Raw genomic sequence first — 20,352 nt, forward strand, 5'->3', positions numbered from 1 at the left:
CTGGTGTCATTAACTGGAATGCTGAGCTTTTCAATTTGGGAAAGAGGGATCTGCAGCCCTGAATTTTCTAAGACGGTTAGAACATCTGGTCTAAATGCATGTTGACATCACAAGGAATAAAACCTGAAACACAACAGAAATTATTCCCTTTGCAAAACGCATGCTAGAGGGAGAAATCACAGAGTCATTCCGCCAGATTTTCTTAGCAATTCTCACAAGATTGTGCATGTTAATTGCTTGTAGCTGTAGGTTAGTACTGTGAGTTCCTGTGTGGCAGCTAAACACCAAATGGCAGGCCCTTCAATCACAGAATTACAGACATCAGGGGCTGGAGATACCCGCCAGGTCGTTCTGCCCATTCTCCACCCACATCGGCTCTTCTTGAGGGCCAGTCTTTGTGTCTTTTTGCCTAGCTGAATTTGAAGTGACAGAGTGATTGGGTTTCCCCAGGGAGGTCATTATAACATTATAGATTTAACTGTGGGCCAGTGTTTTATTTGATTCAAACTATCATGTTATTTGCCCAGTTACAGATGTTAATTCTAGTTCCCCTCTAGAATGTTTGGTCTCTAATCACAAATGTTAAACTCCTGGCCTGGTGTCCCAGGTTCACCATTGATTTTAGGGGTGACCCTGGAACTTTATTTCTCCTCTCTGGCCCTCAGTCTCCCTTTCTGTAAAGTGGAAGAATTGGAAGGGATGATATCTGGGATCTGTGTTTCTCCCTTTTCTTTTCCTTTCTGTTTTTCCCTTTCCTCTTTTATGTTTTGCTTATTTGTTCGTTCGTTCATTCAAGGGTGCCTTGTCTCACCCTTTCCTTCTTCCTGCCTTCCCTTGTAACTGTCTTCTCCTGATCACATCCTCATCCTGGTGTATGGAAGCTAGCCCTTACCAGCTGTATTTTTCTGTTCAGTCGTGTCTGACTCTCTTTGACCGCATGGACTACAGCACACCCGGTTTCCCTCTCCTTCACTGTCTCCCAGAGCTTGCTCAAACTCTTGTCCATTGAGTCGGTGATGTCATCCAACCATCTCGTCCTCTGTCAGCAGCTTGGAAAAGCCAAATTTGCTCACCTCTTCTCAATTCTGTGGTCAGTGATGTCTCCTTGGTAGCTTGAAATTGGCCACGGTGGGAATATTTACACTGTGGAATTCAGCGAAGGTGACAAATCACCCCCTCTGCAAGGAGTCAGTTGTTGAATAATTCCAGCACACCACTACTGTGACCACTTTCTGAACAGAGCCTTGGAATAAATAACCTTCTCTTAGTTAAAATAACCATGAAGAAAAAAAGTCTGATCATTCACCTTTGAAAGAGCTCAGCAAAACTCCATATTTGAATAACACTCATACTCAAGTAAATGTATGTGTGGTGGAGTGGGATTAACGGATAGGTTTTCAGCATTTTCTATGTACCAGGAATATTTTTCCTTAAGCAACCCTTGCTGCAGCTTTAAAGGAAGGTGTTATTCCCATTTTATATGTGAGGAAATAGAGGCTCAACAAGATGAAACCACTTGTCCAAACTCCTAGCAATGTCAGTGGTAGAACCTCACTGCTCAAAAATGATCTGAAAGGTCGGCACTGTTTTTGCCCCATTCAGCAGATGCTGCAGGTGTAGAATGCAGTGAAAGGTTCTTGATTTCATGCAAAGTCCACTCAGAACCTTCCCATGGATACTGCAGACAGATTGGAGAAGAGTTCAGGTGAGCCAGCTTGGGATTTTAGAGGCAGTCACTTTACAGATGAATGTAAAGGTGGGGGAAAAAAAAGAAGAAGAAATTAACGTGTGCTTCCTCTTGGAAGTGCTTGAATCCATATGTCTAGAATGCTCAGTTGGTTTTAATATCCTACAGTATACTGGATTAGTTAAGTTTTCCTAATTATTTGTACTTTTAAAAATAATGGGGCAATTTAAGACCGAGATCCTACTCGAATGCCTCTGTAGACCTTTCTGCAACTTCTCCACCTGGCCACAGGCTGAGTCACCATGACTTAACAGAGCTTGAATTCAAGCCCCGTGTTTAGTTGTAAACCACTTGGTTTTCATCCACCACGCCGGCCTGCTCTGCACTGGTTGGAGAGGAAACGAGTGCCATTCTGGATCCAACCTCAGCTAATATCTGTGTCCGAGATGCTCTCATCTGCGGCAGCCTCCTCCATCCTGGCATCAGCACGTCTTAGGGCGGGATGTTCATTTGCTTCCCCCTTTTAAAGTATCGATGCTGTCCCCACTGCTAATGGAGACCAGAGGTGCTGGCCACAATAGGGGACCTCCAGACAGAACATGGACAGAATCTTCAAAGGCCTGGAGGAGGAGGGCCTCCGGAACCCAGCTGCCTCACAGATGGGGCTGGTTATCCACACCACTCTCCTGCAGTGGAGGGAGGCCAGCAGAGAGCCGCAGAAAATTAGAGGCTTGTGCTGGAGAGCCAGATGTGGGGACAACAGGGACATCCTGTCTCCACTGGCCGGGCTGGCGGCTTTGCGTGCTCTTTGCTGTGGTGAACAATTTGTGCTTCTTCCTTCATAGGGTGAAAATCACATTAAGAAGTTCTGTTGAGTCAGAAGTCCAGGGAGGTGGTTGTGAGCCTCACAATAGCATCGTTTCCTTGAGTCCCACCTGTGCAAGTGTGAAGGGATACAGAGAAACTAGAGGGACCTAACAAGGCTTGAAGCTCTACCGTGTCCACCACTGTGCTTTGACACCTGTTATCTTACTGATTCCTGGGGATAATGTGGACTTCCCAGGTGGCGCTCGTGGTAAAGAACCCGCCTGCCAGTGCAGGAGACTTAAGAGACTTGGGTTGATCCCTGGCTCTAAAGATCCTCTGGAGGAGGGCATGGCCACCCACTCCAGTATTCTTGCTTGGGAAATGCCATGGACAGAGAAGCCTGGCAGGCTACAGTCCACGGAGTCCCCAAGAGTCAGATGCGACTGAGCATGCACGCATGCAGGGACAACATACTGATCGTGGGACTGTTGAACATTTTGCTAACAGTAGCTGCAGCAGCTGCTGCAATAGCGACAATAATTCCTTGTAACTCATAGAGGTGAAGTGAGTTGGCCAAGGCCATGTGATAGGTCTTGCGCTTATGCAGTCTTCACTTTGAACCATTTCTCCCCTTTACACGACTGCTTGCTACTCAGTCGGGTCCCAGGACCAGCTGTATCAGCAGCACCTGAGAATCTGTTACACTTGCAGATCCCCAGGCCTCACTCCAGACATACTAAATACCCCAAGATCCGAGCTTCGTGAGCTATGTAGGTGATTTGGACTCACACTCAAGTTTGAGAATCATGACCCCAACACCACCATGCTCCTTTTTTGAAGAAGCCCCTGATACTGGTCTCTAGAGATTTTGTAGTCTCTTCTGTTCCCTTTCAATTAAATCTCTATAGTTTTTTAGAAACAGAGAAACAACCTTGCAGGAATCTTCTGGACCAGGCATTGTGAGATTGGGCTGTCTTCAGTGAAAGTTAAATTTTAGTGAAATAATGTTTCGCATGGCTCAGCCTGACTTGTTTGGTTCAGTGGCTGCAGGTGGTGAGATGCAAATAGGCAAGGGAGCGGAAACTGACAATGCTCTCAGGTGACTGAAACCCTGTCTCGGGTTCCTGAGTTCCTTACGCACTGAGTTGGACTCACATGCTGGCCTCTTGGCAAGCACCAAGGATGACTCTAGGGCTTGAATTTCAAGGAAACCAAACCACCAATAATCTTTTGCCATCCAAAGGCAAGCTCTCCCTTATGGACCATAATCTGTGAGCAAGCATTCATTGACCAGTGGTATGGGTCATTCTTAGCATGGTGATGGACCCAGATAAATTTAGGAAGTACCGTTCTGGTTAGTAACTTACTTTCTTATACCTATTTTAGGCCTTCATTAAAATCCCAACTCTAGGGAATTCCCCTGTGGTCCAGTGGTTAGGACTTGGTGCTTGGGGTCCACGTTCAATCTCTGGTTGGGGAACTAAGATCTCACAAGTCACACAGCACAGCCAAAAAATAAACTAATTTTTAAAAACCTAACTCTGAGATATGGAAGCAGGCAATTTTCATAACCAGACGTAGCATATTTGTTGCTTAAAAGTTTAAAATCTCTTCCTGAGTGTTGCAAAAAGAAAAAGCATCAAATTAAGAAACCAGAAATTTGAGTTAAAAACAGCTCAGGCAGTTCCAGGATACTAGCTTGTATCTCAGCACTGGTGGGGACCAAATCCTTACAGAGAAAATGTAAGTTATGGAATCACTGTACAGTCTGAGATATAAGGAAATACTATAGGATGATATTCCATGAAGACAGTGCGGCCTTGTGGAAAGTCACAAGAGATGGAGTTATAGTTGTGCCCCAGGCCAGGTTCTTGGGTGCTTGATAAAATAAAGACTGTGTACTCTTTTCACAAGTTGTTATTTATCTACCAGTGCAACCCACTGGAATCACAGGGTGAGGGTGTTGCATTGGCTTAATGACTCTTTCGCATGTCCTCTGGACTTAGTGCAAGGTAGATAGAAAAATAAAGTGGTAGCCCTGGCCAGCTCACTGTTGTGTTCATTCTGAATTCCATGTTTTAAAAAGATGCTGATAAACTGAATGTAATCCAGAGACGGAAACTCTATCTCATGAGAAACAATGGCAGGACTTGGAGATGTTTTGACTGAGAAATAAATAGATTAAGAAAGATGGGGTGCAAACTCTCCTATCTTCCAACGCTTCAGTCTTAAAATATTTCTGTCATTGTGAAGCATGAGAGAATCCTTGACCAAATTTAAAAGCATTTGAGAAGAGAGATGGTGAGTGTTTATGGCTTCAGTATCCCATCCCTGTTTGTGTCTTTTGCATATCCCCTTTGTGCTCCAGCACATGTGGTTTGTTTCGTTGTAACCACATGTACTTCTTTCTTTGTAGCTCCAACTCTCACTCTGAGGAGCCATGGGAAGAACTGCCGGGAGGCCGTGTGTAGCACATTACTAATAAGAGGGTCCACATGTGCTGCATGTTGCAATTAACAGGGTCCTCACAATCAAAGCCATCTGACAATGCAGCCAGACACCATGCTGGGGAAAAGCTCTTCTCCCCTGGGGTTATTCCAGCATCAACTGGAAGAGAGTCTTAATAAGGCTGCCGGGAACTTCCTAGATCAAGTCCACAGGTGATCAGGAGAGCTTTCATGCTCCCTTCCTGCTCTTAAATGTGCATGGGTCTGTGATTCCAATATAGCCATTGTATTTCCTTTCTTGGAGACTGGCTTTGAATCATCATTTCAGAATGTGACTGGCAAGAGTGAGCTGACATTTTTTCCCCATGCCTACCGTGTGTCAGATCTATGCTCTCAGCCCCTTTGCATCAGCTTTCATCAGGACTCACTTTGTTAAGTATGTATCAGTTGCCTTTGTACTACACATGGAAGTCTTAGGACACATTTACTCCTAAAAAAGTAATAATAGAACCAAATTGGTCCAAAATACGAAAGTTTAGAAAACTGAGCTACAAGCATCCTAAGCACAAGTTGGGGCCGGTGTGCCTTCTGGAACCTCAGGAGCAGGAACTACTAGGTCCTTACACTCCTGTCTCCCGTTAAGAGGATTCAGCTACCAACTCTCAAGATACCCACTTAATGCAAGTTTTTATGAGAAAGAAACTGATCAGTTTAGTTGATTCAGTGAAATGATTTACCTTGGGTCACGCCCATTGAGCTGTGAGGAGGGCTGTACAAAAGATTCCTGTGAAGCACCTTGTTCTACAGTGTGTGCGAGTTGTGGGTGGCTGGTGGGGTGAGCTGGCATTCTCTTAGAAAGGCATGAGTAGGAGGCAATGGCCAGCATCACTGGGAGAATGTGGCAGTTGCTTAAGATCTCACAACTTCAGATCTCAGAGCTGGTAGTCAGAACAAGGTCTGTCTGGATAGAGTTACTGATCTTCCCAGCACATCTGGTAGTAAAGAATAACGTTGGCTCTCCAAGAAAATTGTCTCTTGTCCATGGTCATAAGGTTAGTGGGAAGAAGACAGTGGTATTGTTCGACATAGATAACTCTGCCCAACTTTGGAGCATGCTGGGAAGTGGTCCATCTGGGCATTCATTTCACTTGGTATTAACAGAGTTAGTAGAATCCAACAGGCAATGATGACTTTCATAGTTAGACTGATGTAGGTTCAAGCCCAGAAACTGCCTCTTGCCAACTGTGAGATCTTGGGCAAGTTTATCAGTAAGTGAACAAAATACTGGTTCTGAGATCTCAGTCCCTGGAGTCTAGGAGCCTCAATGTGTGAATCTGTAAATGAGGGTATTGATGTATATTCTCTTTCAAAGCCCCTCATGTCTCAGTTTCTGATGATAGCCTAGAGTTGGGATTGGCAGACTACATCCTGGGGTTGTGCGTGCCATCTATTTCTGCAGGTAGAGATTTAGTGGGGCTTACCAGATGGCGCTAGTGGTAAAGGATCTGGCTGCCAGGGCAGTGACACAGGAGACATAGTTGGTCCCTGGGTGGGAAAGATCCCCTGGAGGAGGAAATGGGAGATTTAGTGGCACACAGCGTCACTCATTCCTTACACATCATCCTTGGCTGCTTTTGCACAACAGCTGTGGAGCTGGATAGTTCCAGCAGAGACTAGATAACCAGCAAAACTTAAAATATTTACTCTCCAACCCTTTACAAGTTTGCCTACACCTGGCCCAGTGGAAAGTAATTCTTTCTACCTCCAGCACCCTTGGTCTTTTGCCCAGTTCTCACCTCCCTGTGACTTTGTCCTTCTTCAGTTCCTTTTACGAGAACTTGGCGACCACTCTTCGAATATATTCTGCCCGGGATCAGATCCTGGCCCTGGCGCTCACTCACGGTGTGAGCTTGGGCACGTTCTGTAAATTATCCAAACTTGAGTTTTCTTCTCTGGGAAAGGAGGTTGGATAGAACTACCCCACGGTATTCTCCTGGGACTTTAATAGGATACTCCATGGAAACTGTTTAGAAAGTGCCCAGTGGATGTTCTTTAGCTACTGTTACAATGGCTGTTATTTTCTTTCTTCATCCCTCTGGGCAAATGTCCATCTCCATGTTTCTTTATTTAGGAGTTTGGCTCTTTAATAGCTGGTAGCTCATGGTGCAATAATTGATCTGGTTGACAGCAAATAAATTACAGGATGGGAAGTTGTCTGGGAAATGAGAGGGTTGGTAGAAGTTAACTTGTAGTCCCCCTCTTCCCCCACTTTCCATGGTGAAAACCAGCCATGTATCCCAGCCTGCTTGGGACAGGAGCCTGGTGGTGAGAAATGCCGACCAAGGAAGGCTCGTGCGATGCCTCCACCCGTTGTTTTCTCATGACAGTGAGCCCCAGACAGCGCACAGAGGTCCAGATTCCTGATACAGACAGCCCAGGCAGGGAGTCAGGTCTCCGGGCTCTCCTCCTTATGTTAATCAGAAGCAGGCATGCTCGACTGGGCTAAACAGACTGCTCAGGAGAGAACACAAATGCCTGAGCCTCCCTCCCCCCATTCACAGGATGCTTCAGGCCAAAGACCTATGGAGCCCTTGATGCTTCCAAATCAGCGCCTCCATCCACTTCCCCAGTCTTGGGGTCTAAGTTTCATTACATATCTCAGGAGGGGTCTTCGTTCTTTTTCAGTGAACATCTGGCCTCAGAGACCTCCTAATTAAAACCAGAAACTAATTATTGTCACCTCCTCTTTCCACCTATTGTTTATGATCTCCATGTAACCCTCCACCCTGTCCCCGACAGACGTAGATCCTTCAGGAATGGCTAGTCTCTCTTAGTTTTCTTTTTTCTTTTAATGAATCTTATGTCACAGCTATGTTTCTCAGTGGAGTTGGAGGTCTGGAACCCTGATTACTACCAGCATTTCCAATTGCCTATTCTCCCCCTGGCCTTTCTGAAAGGATCCATTGAGAAAGAGGTCATGATTAAAGCCCTCGGAACAGGCAAAGTGTAATTGAAGTAGTGCCTGGCGCCTGTTGGCCTAACCTCCCTCCCCATAAACCACAGCCAAGCACAGCAACTGCACACCCTTTCCTGTGTCTCTGGAGGGAAATGTGAAGTGGGGGCTGGGGACAGCCAAAGTTCAGAAAAGGCAGAAAAGGTAGGGTGCTAAGGGGAAGCATCCCTGACACGTGATGGAGATATTCAACAAAAGTCACACAGAAAGAATTGTGTAAGACATGAAACAAAAGGAGTGAAAAATGTGTTTTTATTGCATACAGTACAGGTTCACGTGCGCAACTCAGACACAAAAGGTTGGTTACAAGTGGGAGAAGAAAAGGGGGCTTCGGCGATCAGATCTGCATTTCAAGGCAGCTCAACACTTCCTGACTATATAACCTTGGAGCAGTCCCTTCCCGCTGAGCTCCAGTTTCTTCTAAAGATCTTACTTGCAAGGTCACGGTGAGAAGTCTCGAAGTTGATGTGTACAGTGTCTCGGGCAGAGGCTGTGCATAAAGGGTACTGATTCACCGCCAATGTCTGTCTTTTCTGCTAAGTAGGAGGAGAACAATGCGGAGCTGGAAGCTTTGTTGTGTAACTTCCTTCACCATGATCAACACTGTCACTCCAGCAGCTAACATTGTTCAGTTTTACAATGTGTCAGATACACACACACACGCACACGCACAAGCACATTCGTGCCCCAACAATTATATAAAACATATAAGCTAGGTCCTGTTATTTTCCTTGCTTGAGGAAACAATTGCTAAGGTGTGGGTTTTTATTAAGCAGGGAATTGGATCCTGCTTGAAGCCTCTCTAAGAAATTTAGCTTGTTACTTTTGAACTCTGAAAGTGAACTATGTTGCACATAGAAAGATGCCCATTGCCTGCATTATTCATAGTCCTGATGCTATAAATACAATGAGAGAAAATAATCCAAATATATATCCATGGCTTTATTGGTGTGAATAAATTAAGATGCAAACATCTATACTATTTCTCAGTGCTGTGCAGACTGTGACATCATTTATGGTTATGGTTACCAAGAGTTTCTGACAGAAATATATTCAGAATATCACAGCAAGATGCAAAAGTATATCCTTATACAAACAGATATCAAGTATGTGAAAAAAAAAAAAAAAACTAGGCAAAAAGAAAAAGACTGGAAAGAAATACATCATTCTGTTAAGAGTTAATCCCCTGGGTTATTTCTTAATGTCTCTCTTTGTAAACTTTGGCATTTCACTGTAGTGCAGTGCATTGCTTTAAGACTGGGGGTTGAATCCAGGTTCTGATATTCCCAAGACTCAGGGCCTTAGGTAAGGTATTCACTTCTCTAGCTCTGATTTTTCTCTTGTGTAAAATAAGTAGAGCGGTAATGTCTCCCAACACAGGAAGGCTGTGAAGGTTGAAACAGAAAATGCTTGTAGCTTGTTCAGTACAGTGGATAATATTATAGTTTATTGTGTCTTGCTATTAAAATAGAAGGTAATGTGAGGGGAGAAAAAGGGCAGAAGCCACAGAGGGAGTTGGGCTTTACTGACAGAGGGTGGGATTGGGTCCAGACCTGCCTGGTGCTGAGTGGGGGTCTGGCAGTCCTGGCCTGGCCCTATCTCTTTTTACAAACAAACAGAGCACTGCTCCTGGAGACAGTCTCCACACTGACCATCTGTGTTCATTCAACACTCACCTTCGCCCTTTTGCCCCACCAGGTTTCATTTCAGCTTTTCCTCTTTGATGTTGATAACAATCTGGCTAGAGCAACCAAATGTTTTTAAGTATAAGATTTAGACCGGGGATCCCCAACCTTTGGGGTCCAATGCCTGATGGTCTGAGGGCAGCTGATGTAATAGTAGTAGACATAAAGTGCACAATAAATGCAATGCTCTTGAATCATCCCCAGACCACCTCCCGCCAATCCATGGAAAAATTGTCTTCCGCGGAACAGGTCCCTGGTGCCAGAAAGACTGGGGACCCTGATGGACAGCAGGCTCCCTGTCGTTATTAGCAAAAACTCTGAGCCAGGTTGAGGAGGAGATCAGAATGAAGTCAGGATGCCTGGATCAAGGACCCTGGCTTCTGCCCTTTGCTAAGCAAACAGCTAAGCAGGGTCCCGGCCGGGAAATTTGCGTTGGCAATAGGGACTGTGTTCTGTCTTCACTGAAGTTCACCCTCTCTCTCTCTCTCTTTTTCTGAGCCTTTCTTGGGCCCCAGCTAATCCCAAGAGCTCTCACTACCATTCCCACAGCACCATGTACTTTTCTCCTGTGAAATGGATCTTATTTAAAAATATCTAGATTAATACTGGCTTCCTCAACCTGTTGAAAATGTCACCCAGACAGGGGTTTTATCTGACTCATTTGACATTGTGTCCCCAGCACTAGGTCTGGCATGGTAGTTTAATGTTCACATGCATATCATGAATGGATTTACCAGCCTTGAAGCCCTAAGGGAATGTGGGAGTCCCTGCCAGGCACAGTTTGGAGTTGCAGGTGCTAGAGCGGCAGTGAGAGAATGCCAGTGGAAGGGACAAGACTGGCTGAGGATTCAACAGTCCACACGCCACATATCCCTTCCAGCTTGATAAGAGGTGTGTAGCTCAGGGCCCTGACTCTTCATCATCTTTGCACATGTGTCCATGTGCCCTAAGAGAGACTTTGGACTGCAATAATGAGGATGACGGTAGCTGTAACGATGTCTTCACTGATGCTGTTCCCTCCACCCCGGCCCTAGCAAGTACTATGCGTTTCTGCAGTGTTCTGTTCAGTGTCTGGCATGCGGTAAGCGCTTAGCTAATGCTTATCTGAGCACACAAAGAAGACTTGGAAACTCAAAGCTGGAAGCTTCAAGACCCACTTAATTTACTTTCTGGTTTGTGCTTGTACTGTGCTTAGTCGCTCAGTCATGTCCGACTCTTTGTGGCCATAGACACATAGAGTCTGTGGCCCTCCAGGGTCCTTTGTCCATGGGGAAACTCCAGGCAAGAATCTGGAGTGGGTTGCCATGCCCTTCTCCAAGCAGTCTTCCCAACCCAGAGATCGAACTCAGGTGTCCCGCATTGCAGGCGGATTCTTTTCCATCTGAGCCACCAAGGAAGCCCTGGTTTGATGACTGACAACATTGGAGGCCTCATATAAATGGAATCGTGGCATGAGCTGGGGGAAGAGGGAAATGAGTGTGGTTGTTCAGTGGGTATGATGTCTCAATTATGCAAGACGAGAATGTTCCCGAGATCTGCCCTACGGCACTGTGCTAATAGTTACCACACTGCACTGTACATGAGGAGATTGGTTAAGATGCTAAGCAGGTAGATCTCATGTTACATGTTTTTAATTAAAAGAAAATCTCTTGTTTTGTGTGGGTCAGATGTGGAGAGGTTTAGTGAAGGCCCTGCCCCTGCACCAGGTCTTCCCAGTGAGGACCACGCGGCCACCTGCTGTTTTTCAAGAATGCCAGACAACCTCTCAGGACTCCTCCTGGGGGTGACCATCATCTTTGATCGTGGAGACTGGCCTCCCTGCCCTCCACGCCTGGGCTGTCATTAAGGAACCATTCAGCATCTGCAGATGTGATCCTGCAGCCTCCAGACCCAGCTCTGGGCTCGGTCACAGCTATGTGACACGAATGCACATGTATTTCCTGGGCTCCTTTGACTTTCATTCTCCCGTTTGAAGCCAGGGATTGAGAATTTTGTGGAGCTGACCCGTTGGTTTTTCAGCGACTCCATAGCTTGGTGGTAATACCCTGGGATTCTCCTGGCTGTGTTTGTCATCACAGTTGCACCATCAAGGAAGAAGCAAGCAGAGGCGCTGTCGTTTCATATGAAAGAGCAAGAAAGTTATTTGCTTGTGTCCTAGAGGTGACATTGAACCCTTGAAAGGGCAGTGGCTGCTCAACTCTTGCCTGCTCTTCCTCTGCCAGGTTCCCTTTGGGTTTCCTGTAGGAGCAGCCGCTGTCGTGTGCAACTTCACCAGAATTTCTGTCCCCATCATCATACATCCAGCTCGCCTGTACTCAACCCCCTATGGGGATGCACTCGGCTCCCCTCAAGGTGACCTTGAAGGCAGTGCTAATGATGGACTTGCACAATTTCACTCCTGACTTCTGAATACATTTTGGCTGCAGGACACCACGGGAGGGGTGAGGGGCGGCAGTGGTCTGCAGCCACCGACCGAGCTCTAACCCTGTCTTCATTTAAAGAGCCCTTAGCCTGACTGCACTGGAGATTCTTAATGCCTGGCGATCTTGCACCTGCTAGAGGAGCAGGCCAGAGCACACACTAAGCAGTTATGCCTGCATTCACCACCCTGAAGCTCTCACTTTCTAGCTCTCTGTCCTCCTTTATTTACCTTCCTATCTCTCATTTGCTTAACACAGTTCACATCTTTCCTGGTTGCCTGTCTCTTGTCCACTCTGAGATTTAAGGCAATGTGCTTTCTCTCTTGCCTCCTGCTATATTCCCAAAGCTGGGAACCTTGCCCGGTATATAGCAGGCCCTCAGTAAATATTTATGGAATAGATGGACGGACTTGATGACACTGTGGGCTTGAGATTAAGCAGATCACAGGGACAATTCTGGGGCTAATAATGGAGGGCAGTCTGTTCCAGCTCCAACTCCTCCCTTCTAAGAGCCTCAATTTCTGCATCTATGCAAGGAGGGTCGTAAATACCCAGACCTCCCAGAAATCTTGTCAAGACTGCAGGGAGGCTGCAGGTGAAAGTGTTACTAAACTGCAATATACCTGCAAGATGTGTGGGGTATGATTTCTTTGGCCCGGTTTTAATGTTTTGGTGGCATCTTTGTTTTTGCTGTAAGTTACTGTCCTTTTGAAAGCATGCAGGATATAAATGACATAGGTAGAAAAAGAAATTAGATAAGGATAGTTCACAAATGAGCATGTAGTATTAGCAGACAATTCACAAAAGAAAAAATGTACAAGTGGTAAAATTATATAAGAGCAATGAGAATTAGCTCACTGATAAGAGATGCTACTTTAAGAATCAAACTGGTGATAATTACACACACACACACATACACACACATAAACTCAGGGCAGGTAAGGCCCCATGAGATGATACTCATATGTTCCTGGTGGAACTATAAATTTTTTCTAAAAAAAAAGTCATCAAGTACAGAGCCTTAAAATTCATATTTTTGATTGACTAATCTGTTTGGAATTTATCTAGTAAATAAATTGCAGGCAGTTACATGTACAGGACTATTAAACATTGTGTTGCTTATATTAGACAACTGTTGGTAATATCTGAAAACCCTGACAATAGGGGAAAATTCAGTAAACGTTTCAATAAAGTGAGTCTAGATTCATCCATGAAAGATATTGTACTCTAAGAATATTTAATGTCAGAAGAAAATGCTCTCCATGTAATGTCAAGTTGAAAAAAAGAAATAAGCTGTATATACATATATGCAATTTCCCAAGTTTTCAAATAAAGCATATCTATATACAATAATTACATCAAAAGCATGCAAACATAGAAGTAAAATTGTCAGTACCTGTGACTATGATAAATATTGAATATTTGCAAATCTTATATGTGTGTATATAAGTATATATATGTAATTCATTTTCTATTAATGTTTTTTAGACTTCTTCATGTTCTTCCTAATAATGATGTATTACTTTTGAAATGAGAAACCACTGTTTTCAAAGGCAAAATTTAATTTAAATTCTAATTTCCAATTTTCATATTATACACTAGTAAACAAATATATCAGTCATATTATTAAACCAAGATACATAAATATGAGATTTTTTTTCAATGTCTAAAGCATTTCTCAGCTGGAGAAAGACCTGAAATAACCTGCTGAGACCCCCGGTATCCCTACAGATGCTATCATCACGCCCTGCCCCACCCCTCCCCAAAGCTGATTTTCTTTCCCATACCCTGACAGTTGGACTGTCCATCTTCTCTCCTTTTCTATCTTCTCATCTCTACCTCTTTTGTTTTCTCTCCCCTCTCTCCTTCTTACAAAAGTCCCCCTGTTGAGAGAGCAGGGACATCAGAGAATAATCCCAGATCAATTTTGAGCTGAAGTAACTGACTCGACTGTGCCCTGTCCTTCTTGTGGAACTGAAAGGCCCCCAGAACCGCCTCCACTGAGTCCCCCTCACACCCCTCAGTGATACAGGCAGAACTCAGATCACCATCTTGGCATTCCAGGGACTCACGCTGAAATTCCGGAATTGTTTCTCTTCCACCCAAGTGTAAACATTAGAAAGATTCAAAAGTCACATGGACTGAGGTCCATAATTGGACAAATTAGACAAGAATGCTGGATATAGAATTCAAACTTCCAGGTGCACTCGGATTATACTCCAGCTCTCTATGCAGATGTATTCCACATCTATAGAAGAGAGGTAAGAATACAGACAGAGGCTTTAGAGAGATGAGATCGTGCATTCCCTTTCTGTTTTTCATGATTTTATTAGAAGCCCCTCTAATGTGGCTTACACAGTATAATCATGTCATAAAAGACTGATTCTTGGGACTTTCCTGGTGGCCCAGTGGCTAAGACTCCGTGTTCCCTATGCAAGGCGCCTGGGTTTGATCCCTGGTCAGGGAACTAGATTTCACATGCCTCAACTAAGAGTTCACATGCTGCAACTAAGACCCAGCACAGGCAAATACTTAAAAATACATATTTTAAAAGGTGATTTTAAGTGTGGAAATGGATTCAGGGAGTTTTAGCAATTGCCCCCCACCCCACCCCTCCCAAATACGCAGAAGGTAAGACACAGAGCTAGGATTCAAGTTAAGGCTCCTCTCACTCCACCCTCTTTCTAATCCGTGTGTATGTGTGTGTGCACGCATGCATGGGCGTACACCCTCAGTCATGTCTGACTCTTTGTGTCCCCATGGACTGCAGCCTGCCAGGCTCCTCTGTCCATGGGATTTCCCAGGCAAGAATACTGGAGTGGGTTGCCGCTTCCTCCTCCAGTGGATCTTTCCAACCCAGGGATTGAACTTAAATCTCCTGCATTGGCAGGCGTGCTCTTTACCACTGAGCCATCTGGTAAGCCATTCTAATCTCTACTTCATAGCATTCCTATGAAATGAGGTTAACCAATACAACATTTGGCACAAATTATTTTTGAAAATCTTTTACTTAGAACCAGAAGATAGTATATGAATGAGGGAATAGGACGGTATAAAAGAAAAAAAAAATGAAGGAAAAAAATGAACACTATGCTATAGACTGTATTAATTTTGCTAAATCGTGCCTTAGAAATAGTTCAGACTTGAGGGGGTCAGAAAACTTACTGCCTTCTAATTCCTATATTTTCTGTACTCTAATTCAAAGCCACCCAATTAGTTATCCTCATAGGACTCCAAAAAATGACTTTATGGCATTTATCTCAGTTGCAATTTTACATTGATTTTTGTACTTACTTAGTGCATGTCTTATTTAGTGGTTTCCCTTTTGGCTCAGCAATGAAGAATCCGCTAGCAATGCAGGAGACAGCTTACAATGTAGGAGATATTGGTTCAGTCCCTGGGTGGGGAAGATCCCCTAGAGAGGGAAATGGCAACCCGCCTTCAGTATTCTTGCCTGGGAAATCCCGTGGACAGAGGAGCCTGGTGGGCTGCAGTCCATGCGATCACTAGAGTCAGACACAACTAAGCGGCTAAACCACCACAGTGCCTGTCTCCCCAACTAGACCAAAGACTCCGTAAGTGCAAAAATTATGTCTGCTTTTGTTTACTCCATGTTCCTCAAGTTTAGAACTAAGTTTGGCATATAGATGATGCTCAATTAATGCTTGTTGGACAAATGGGTGGGTGATGACTTTCTGTCCATCCTGATGTTTGAGGTGCTTGCTCCAGGGTCTGTATTTCTCCTCCTTGGGTGTGCTGAGAGCTGGAGAGCAGCTGTCATCCATGCTCCATCCCCTTTTACATCCTCATGCTAAGCCTTATAGGAAGGTATCCTTCAGTTCCTTGGCAGAAAAGAACAGGAAGCCTCTCCAGTGCTCCTTCTGCAGGCCCAGACCTGAGCCCCAAGAAACAACCCCAGGAGAAATGGGATTTTACCCACCTGCAGGCTTCTTGCCTGGAGCCCTCACCTTTGTCTACTTTAGCTGTGCATCATTTGAAAACATTTACTTCTCTTTTCCTTTAGACTTAAGCTTCTTAACTTCACCGTCTCAGTGTGCACATCACTCTGTGCCAGTGTAAAGTCCACTCTCCCATCGTCCCTTATTTATCACTTCTTCAGCAGGCTTCTATCAGGCATTTTTCCCCAGGCACTGGGCAGCGGTGGGCGGAGTGGGGAGTGGGGGGCGGGTTGCAGTACAGAGACAGCAGTGCTTAGTTTAGTCCAAAAAGCAGAGAAATTCTATTCCAAAGTCCCCAAGAATGAATGTTGAGTCCCCGAAACCTCCCCCCATGATTCATGCTCGAGGAATATGCTAATAGATTAATTAGTACTGTTTAATGTGCAGAAGCCCCTATGCAAGATTTAAAAACTAAATAGAAGTGGTATCAGTGATATTTTTCCCATTTCAGGTACTTAACTGACATTTATTTTCCATTTACAGTCCCTTCTATAGAGTGTGACTGAGATGCTTTTGAATTTATGTTGCTTTGTTGCTGTTGGCATGCTTATTAAGAGGATTAAAGAGTGCGTCTAGTCCATCAGCCAAATATCTATTTCACTTTGATTGTAGGGAGCATGGTTGACTACCACAGCCTTGGCCAATTATGGAATAATTAGAATGCTTTGTAATGTATATTTAACATTTTCAGAAGTATTTCTCAAACCCCTTGTACAGTTTTATTCATTTTGAGTTCTACTTTCCTGATTTTCCTTATCTTTCAATATGATTATCATCCAAAGGAATTAAATCTTGCACTCTCCAGTTTGAGAAATAAGGAAGCAGTTTATAGAGTGCAACTTTATATACTGTGATTCCTTATAAGAGGAATAGTGTCATAGTGTAACTGCTTATAAGAAGAATCCCAAACCCAGTGTGGAGTCATTCCTACTAATCAATGATCTAGGTTAAAAAGGGAATGCCAAAATGGAAACTGGCTGAGATCTTTAGATAAGAGATACACTAGACTTGAAGAACTGGGGTGAGAGTTATTAAATGGTTTCATTACACTGAAAGTTAATCAATAACCTCAGATATGCAGATCACACCACCCCAATGGCAGAAAGGAAGAGGAACTAAAGAGCCTCTTGATGAATGTGAAAGAGGAGAGTGAAAAACTGGCTTAAATTAACTCAACATTCAAAAAACTAAGACCATGGCATCTGGTCCCATCATTTCACGTCTAATAGATGGGGAAAAAGTGGAAACAGTGACAGAGTTTATTTTCTTGGGCTCCAGAATCACCACAGATGGTGACTGCAGCCATGAAATTAAAAGACACTTGCTCATTGGAAGAAAAGCTATGACAAACCTACACAGTGTATTAAAAAGCAGAGACATTACTTTGCTGACAAAGGTCCATATAGTCAAAGCTATGGTTTTTCCGGTAGTCAGGTACAGATATGAGAATTGGTCCATAAAGAAGGCTGAGCACCAAAGAATTGGTGCTCTCAAATTGTATTGCTATAGAAAACTCTTAAAAGTCTCTTGGAATGCAAGGAGATCAAACCAGTCAATCCTAAAGGAAATCAACCCTGAATATTCATTGGAAGGACTGATGCTGAAGCTGAAGCTCTAGTACTTTGGCCACCTGATGCAAAGAGCCGACTCATTGGAAAAGACCCTGACGCTGAGAAATATTAAAGGCAGGAGGAGAAGGGAGCAACAGGAGATGAGATGGTTGAATGGCATCATCGACTTAATGGACGTAAGTTTGAGCAAACTCTGGGAAATAGTGAAGGACAGGGAAGCCTGGTGTGCTGCAGCCCATGGGAGTGCAAAGGGTTGGGCACAGCTGAGTGACTGAACAATAACAACAACAATACTGAACCTGGTGGGGGGGAGGCATCTTTGGAGAGAGCTGTTGGTGTACCGTAAGTCTCTATAGCTTCCACGAATGGAAAGGGGAGAGGAGTATTTCCTTCCTTCAAGTCTCCACAGTAGCAGGTCTTGGCAGGACTACTCTGAAAATATAAATGCCCTCTCTTGAAAGTTTGATGGCATAACAGCTTGGTGTGTGATATCTGCCTTGAACACAACAACAGAAACAATAAATGTTTATTAGAAGCTTCAGCAGTGGAACAAAGGTGAGCGCTGTGTGTTGAATGGCCTGCGCCCCTAGTGTTGACCCTGCAGCTGCAGTGTGAGTGTTTACCAGGATCTGGAAAAGCCATCCTGCTTTCCCACCCCCACCCCCATCACACACACGAGAGGGAGAAAGATCTGGCATGGGATCTTCTTATGCTGCTTCCAAATAGAGTTGAACAGCTCTCAGCACGTAATCTAGATATCTTAGGACTGAGGAAAAGGTCAGTGACCAACAGCAGGTAAGCATTGTGTCTGGCCCGGGAAACTGGCCTAGAGAGCCCTACCAAAGAGTGCTGGGTGTCTTTGGAGAATCTGCAAAGTTCTTGTGGAGAAATTCAGCTTTGAATAGGATAGCACACGCTGTACCACTTCAAGATCGGAAGTCAGACAGCATCTGGGCCATGCCCCTTTCCGTCATCCCCTCTTGGTGAGGCTCAGAATCCTCAGCAGGCAAGTTAAGGGAGCAGGAGTCCGGACGTGGGAGGAGGAGAGGAGAGAGACTGGCCACCCACTGTCCTGAAACTCTAGTCTTCATGTCTGCACAGGAGCAGCTGGGGAAGGAGAGAAATCCCAACCTTAAAACGCCATCAAGGTTTGAATATTCCATGGGACTGGATATTACACTTGCTAACATGAAATTGTGTGTCTGTGTCTGTGTGTATGTGTGAATTGGATTGACCTGGTAACTGTTTGCATGGGCTAATACCACCAAGAGAGACAGGTATTTGTCATATTTACTCAATGTCAGAGAAAGAGGCTGTGCAAAGGGTGATTTGGAGGGACCAAGAGAGACAAAGATGAAGGTCCCCTCTGAGTCCTCCTCATTCTGTGTAATGGCTGCATGTGACACAGAGACACTAGAGGACTTATGGGGGGTGGGAACAGGGTCTAATCTGACCTGAGGGGTCAGAGAAAGTGTCTCAGATGGAGAAATGCCTGAGGTGAGTGTTGACGGATAAGTGAAGGTTGATAGACTGTTGAGGTCTGATTGGTCTTAATACAGAAGCATCTAGAGCCCAGATGTGCACCTCCTGAGATGACTCAGAAATCTGAGGCCAGGAATTTACAAATTTACTTGCACCCTTTATATCCATCTTGCCAGGTGGCACTAGTGGTAAAGAATCCGCCCACCAATGCAGAAGGCACAAAGAGATGTGCGTTTGATCCCCGGGTTGGGAAGATCCCCTGGAGAAGGGCATGGCAACCCACTGCAATATTCTTGCCTGAAGAGTCCCCATGGACAGAGGAGCCTGGCGGGCTACAGTCCATGCGGCCACAAAGAGTTGGATGCTGCTGAGCATAAAATACTTTATATCTGCACTCGTCATCTCTGCTTGATTCTCTCCTCTCCTTCTGCCTGAAAGCATTTCATATTCTCCATGACATTCAGCCCTCCCCTGTTTTCCCCAAAGGGTTGAGGCAGTTCATTCAAGCCATTGAAGATAATAAAGGAGGCCTGCCACATTGCTTTCCTTAGGTCTTGGCGTGAGACCCAGCAGGACTCTGCGTGCATCTAATCTTTCCCAAGTTCGCCATTGCTGTCAGAGGCTGCTTTCCCCTGCAAAACCCTCTTGGCATTCTGTAATTTCCTGATATTGCAAGGAGACTGATATTGAGGGAGCCTTTGAGGATTGCCTTGGGAAAAACACATCAAAAGACAACACTCAGCTGTCTTTACCTTGCCCCTCCGCTTAGTTATGCAAACCTCACCTGGCAGAAACATGAGGAATCCATTCAGAGCCCTGGCCTGCCAGTCACTGGGGAGAATGCTGCATCCAGCTACAATTCACTGAGCACCTCCTGTGAATTGGATCTTTTGATTAAAAGTACTCTGTGTATAGTATCTCTAAATTTCACCCCAAAATGGCAACGGAGAGGTTATTGCTTGCATTCTGTGAGTGAGGAAAAATGAGAGAGACAGAAGGGTTAAGTAGAAACCCTGCCCTCCTTCAGCAAAACCTGGAGTAGGATTTCCACTAAGTACTCTTTGGCTCCTGGGCTGGTGCCCATTACTGTTGTTTTATGTGGTAGGTAAGTCCATCTTTTAACTTCACTCTCAGAGCGGTCTTTCCAGTAGAGCTTTTTGCCCTGCAGTTGTTTCCTTCCCTCGCTCCCAAAACCCTTTGTCCGAATCTTGAAAATGGCGCTTACCTTAATGCTGTAAGGATTCATTTATGTGCCTGTATTCCCATCAAACTGGAAGCTTC

This window comes from Muntiacus reevesi, chromosome 2 (genome assembly GCF_963930625.1).
Source record: "Muntiacus reevesi chromosome 2, mMunRee1.1, whole genome shotgun sequence".
Taxonomy (NCBI): Eukaryota; Metazoa; Chordata; class Mammalia; order Artiodactyla; family Cervidae; genus Muntiacus; species Muntiacus reevesi.